The sequence below is a fragment of the Haematobia irritans genome, chromosome 5 (assembly GCF_050003625.1).
Source record: "Haematobia irritans isolate KBUSLIRL chromosome 5, ASM5000362v1, whole genome shotgun sequence".
Classification (NCBI taxonomy): Eukaryota; Metazoa; Arthropoda; class Insecta; order Diptera; family Muscidae; genus Haematobia; species Haematobia irritans.
In genome coordinates this window covers 146,442,143-146,447,664 of record NC_134401.1, presented here as the reverse complement: position 1 = coordinate 146,447,664, position 5,522 = coordinate 146,442,143, and positions in this window count along the sequence as shown.

Genomic DNA, 5,522 nt, shown 5'->3' with positions numbered 1-5,522 from the left:
GAACATTCGCTTCCTCATTTCCTATTATCCCACAGTGCCCAGATACCCAGCACAGAGTTATATTATGCTGATCAGTGAGAACCTTGAGTTCTCCACGACAGCGGCTGACGACCTTAGACCTTTTGTCAGCACTGCACAATACCTTTAAAGCTGCCTGACTGTCGATTATGAAGCTTTTATCGCTTCTGAATAGCGGCCTCATCATCAGATACCCAGCACAGAGTTATATTATGCTGTTCAGTGAGAACCTTGAGTTCTCTACTATAGCGACTGACGACCTTAGACCTTATGTCAGCACTGCACAATGCCTTTATAGCTGCCTGACTGTCGATGAAGAAGCTGATATCGCTTCTGAATAACGGCCTCATCAACAGCGACTCAGCAGACTTTGTGACCGCAGAGATCTCAACATGAAAAATAATGCAATCACTATCCAGCGTGTAAGACTCCCTTATTTCCAGATCATTACAATAGATTCCTACAATAGATACTGCCCGGCAAGTATTTCAATATGCCTGCAGGCAGTCCTCTCCAGCGTGTTCAAGTTCTTAAGTCTCAGAAGTGTCAGCTCTACTGTCTTCCTTACGTGTAAATCAAGTGGAATAACCCCCATCAGTACCTCCAAAACGTCAGTGGCTGTGGTCCTCATAGCGCCTGTAATATAAATAAGTGCAGTCCTACTTATCCTTGCCGCCTTGCATATACAAGGTCGTGGGTTCGATTCCTGCTTCGACCGAACACCAAAAAGTTTTTCAGCGGTGGATTATCCCACCTCAGTAATGCTGGTGACATTTCTGAGGGTTTCAAAGCTTCTCTAAGTGGTTTCATTGCAATGTGGAACGCAGTTCGCACTCGGCTATAAAAAGGAGGTCCCTTGTCATTGAGCTTAACATGGAATCGGGCAGCACTCAGTGATAAGAGGGAAGTTCACCAATGTGGTATCATAATAGACTGAATAGACTAAGTGAGCCTAATACATCGGGCTGCCACCTAACTTAACCTAACCTACTTATCCTATTTATTCTCGACATATGATTTTGGTGTCTAACGATTGTCAACCAAACATGACAACCATATGTGGCCACAGTTCTTACAACCGCGGCATAAAGCCAGCCAAAAAGAGAAAGCCACATTCCCCATCTTTGCCCGACCAATTTCTGACAAGAGTATAATGCCGCATAGGCCCTGTTTATGCGATCCGCAGTATTCTCCAACCAGTTCAGTTTGGACTCCAAAAGAACTCCCAAGAAGAACTGCAGATTTCGAGAGGCTCAACTTCGTGCCCTGGAATTTAGGAGACTTGTATCCGATAACCTTTCTCCACCAGGTGAACAGTACTAGCTCTGTCTTTCCGGGGTTCATCCCTAATACGCATCCTCCGAAAGATACTGCAAAGACTCACTCGGTACATCCGAAATAGAATCCAGGAATTTTCCCGATACGATTATCACAATGTCATCCGCGTATGCCACCACCTTGATGCCCTTATTGGTCAGCCCAATCAAAACCTCGTTCACCACCAATGACCATAGCAAAGGTGATATTACACCTCCCTGTGGTAATCCTCTAGTGGTCCTAGCCCTACTTGTGAAGTTCGGGAGCGAGCATCCTAGCTTGGCAAAGCACCACACAACATATAAAGTGCACATGCTAGATCGTTATCCAAGAGATTGTGATCAACCAATTACCGTACCATTCCGTGACAACATAACGCTTCTGGACCACCTTGTAAAAATAGTGAATGATGAAGGCTTCCATTGGCAAAAAAAAATTTTTTAAGACAGCAGACAATTGTAAAGCGATAGAATTGACGTTGACATGCCACCAAAAATTATTTTCCATTTGAACGCTTCCTTCGCCAGCTGAAATCGGCAATTAAAGCCTGCAAAAAGGTGACTTTCTAACAGTGCACACCATTTCAAACCCATGTACATACACCAATAACAATGTGCACATTTATTCCTTATTTGTCGCCGAATTATTATACCCTCCACCATAGGATGGGGGTAAATTAACTTTGTCATTCCGTTTGTAACACATCGAAATATTGCTCTAAGACCCCATAAAGTATATATATTCTGGGTCGTGGTGAAATTCTGAGTCGATCTGAGCATGTCCGTCCGTCTGTTGAAATCACGCTACCTTCCGAACGAAACAAGCTATCGACTTGAAACTTGGCACAAGTTGTTGTTGTTGTTGTAACAGTTTATTGTGATCTCATCCATTTCATGTCATACGCTTGGTACATCAGCATGTTGGCAGATCAAGGAACTCTGCGACTAAGATGGGGTGTGTCCAGAGTGATCTGGTGGTAAGTCGGGTTGGTTTGGCTGGGCAAGAGAAAAGATGACGCGTGTCGTGTGGCCCTTGGTTGCAAATTGGACAAACGTCAGCTACGCTGCTATCAATCACCGATAAGTAGGAATTGAGGCGGCTGCACTTGCCTGATCTTAATTGGGCCAAAACTACCCTAGTAGGGAGCCACCGTGGTGCAATGGTTAGCATGCCCGCCTTGCATACACAAGGTCGTGGGTTCGATTCCTACTACGACCGAACACCAAAAAGTTTTTCAGCGGTGGATTATCCCACCTCAGTAATGCTGGTGACATTTCTGAGGGTTTCAAAGCTTCTCTAAGTGGTTTCACTAGAATGTGGAACGCCGTTCGGACTCGGCTATAAAAAGGAGGTCCCTTGTCATTGAGCTTAACATGGAATCGGGCAGCACTCAGTGATAAGAGAGAAGTTCACCACTGTGGTATCACAATGGACTGAATAGTCTAAGTGAGCCTGATATATCGGGCTGCCACATAACCTAACCTAACCTACCCTAGTCTGCCGTGGGAGGTCTCTTTCCTCCGGTGCTATAGGCGGTGGTCGGACTCCAAGAACAGGATTAACCTTGTAGCTTCTCACCGCTTCAGCTACAGTATCCTCATGAATCCTGTTCAAACCTGCCTGGTACGCTGCTTGATCTAGAGGCTCTCTTTTATAGCGCTGAATCTCGCGCTCTAGATTATGTATATCAACCCTTACGTTCCTGGGTGGTGGTTGTGTATCCATAAGATGGTGGTTTGGATGATTACTGCGATAACAACCCAGGAGATACTGCTTTGACAACATGTAGTTGTGTCTTCGCACAGGGATGATCTTTGTCTCCACATAAAGGTGATCCAGGGGTGTGCTGCGGAGACACCCAGTCGCAGTTCTAAGAGCAGCGTTCTGGCAGGTTTGTATGTTATTCCACTGCGTATCACTGGTCTGCGGTGTCCACACTGGCGCTGCATAGTTTACCACTGACCGGCCAATTGCCTTATAAGTAGTTAGCAAGGTTTCTTTGTCCGCACCCCAAGTACTGCCGGCTAGTGACTTGAGGACCTTGTTTCTACCACGGAGCTTATTACAAATTGCAGTGGCATGGGCAGATGACCTAAAAAGGCTATCGAATGTGACCCCAAGAATCTTGGGGTAATTTGTGGTCGGAATTATTACTCCATCGACTCTGATATTCAACTGCCTGCGCACTTCTGCCGTCCATGTAGTAAATAGTGTGGCTGAGGATTTGGTGGGGGATATCCTCAAGTTTCTCGCAGTGAAATAACTGGTAAGATTAGCTATGTAGACGTTCAACCGATCGCAAATGTCATCAACATTGGGCCCAGATGCCAAGATTGTACAGTCATCCGCATATGATACAATCTCGACGCCGTCAGGAGGGGGTGGAATCGAGGACATGTAGAGGTTAAACAGTGCCGGAGATATCACCCCACCTTGGGGAACTCCCTGTTTAACTCTACGCGGTCTTGACTTTCTGTCCCTGAATTCCACGTACGACTGGCGTCCACACATATAATTCAGCACCCAACGCTTCGCTCCTGCCGGTAGGGACGTATTCTCGATGTCCTCAAATAATGTGGCATGGTTGACCGTATCGAATGCTTTCGATAGGTCAAGCGCCACGAGGACCGTCCTGTGACACGGCCTGGGCTGGTTAAGTCCCTTATTAATATGTGTCGAAATGGCATGTAAGGCTGTTGTCGTACTATGTACCTTACGGAATCCATGTTGATGGTGGGCAGCTGGAAAATTCTCCACAAGGCTGGGGAGGAGTAATGCCTCAAGTGTCTTGGCTACTGGCGAAAGAAGGGATATCGGTCTGTACGATTCACCTTTGCTCGAATCTTTGCCCGGTTTCAGTAGTGGAATCACCCTTCCCATTTTCCAGACATCGGGTATAATGTGTGATTCCAAAGACAAATTGAGGAGTCTGGTCAGGTACTCAACTCCCAGTATTCCCAGATGCTTCAGCATTAGCATTGAAATTCCGTCAGGGCCCAGCGCCTTAGATGGTTTCGCGCTGTTGATGACATTGGTAACTTCGGCTGCAGTAAATTGTGGTGTGTCATCGGCTCGGAGACCACGTACACGACGGGTGGCTCTCCTTTTCGCTCTATCACTCTCGGGATGCTCGACAAACTGTCGGTTGAAGTATTTGGCGCACCTCTTCGGATCAGTCACAGTCACGTCGCCAAATGTGACTGAAATCCCATCATCCCTTGTGGAGGGGTTCGAGAGGGCTCTAACTGTAGACCACAATTTACCAGTTCCTGTTCCTAAGTTACATTGCTTCAGGTGCTCTAACCAAGTGTTCCGCTTGTGCTCGTCGACTATCTTACTAATCTCTAGATTTAGTTCTCTGATTCTAGGATCAGCAGGGTTAGCACGACGGCGTTCATCACGCTCGTCTGCGAGTCCCGCCGATTCGGCTGGGAAGTTGGGCCTCACCTGGGCAATTCGACCAGCGGGTATGAAGCGAGCGGCTGCTGCGTTGATGATGTCCCGGAACTCCCTCTGGGCAACATGAACATGTGAGGGGGACGGGAGCTCACTGAAGCGGCGATCGGTGTATTCTCTGCAGCCTTTCCAGTTGGCTTTCTTTTGATTAATAAACGTCCGGCGTTCAGAGGTTATGAAATCGGAGGGTCGGTTGATGGTGAGAATTATGGGGAGGTGGTCCGAACCCAATGAAATGACGGGTTGCCAGGAGACGTCATTTATCAGACCAGGCGATGCTAACGATAAATCTGGCGAACTGCTGCAGTCACCCATAATTCTCGTGGGGGCCTCTTCGTTCACCGTGCAAAATGTGGAGTCGTCTATCTGCTCTGCCAAAGCTATGCCCCTCTGGTCATTACCCAGGAGAGAATGCCAAAGTTCATGGTGGGCATTAAAATCTCCTAGAACCAATCGGTTATGCCCGCTCAACAACCACTCAATGTTTGGGCTATAACCAGGAGCACAGCTACCAACCGGCGGTATGTACACATTGTATAGCTCTATCTCGGCAGCCCCACACTTAACTGCTACCCCCATACATTCCATGTACGGGTCATTAGTGTCTAGCACAAGCGTGATAGGTCTATACTGCACGGAACGGTGTAATATGAAAGCCAGGCCACCACCTCCATTTCTTGTGCGATCCTTCCGTAGGACATTGTACCCATCACAATGTCGTAGGCTGCAGG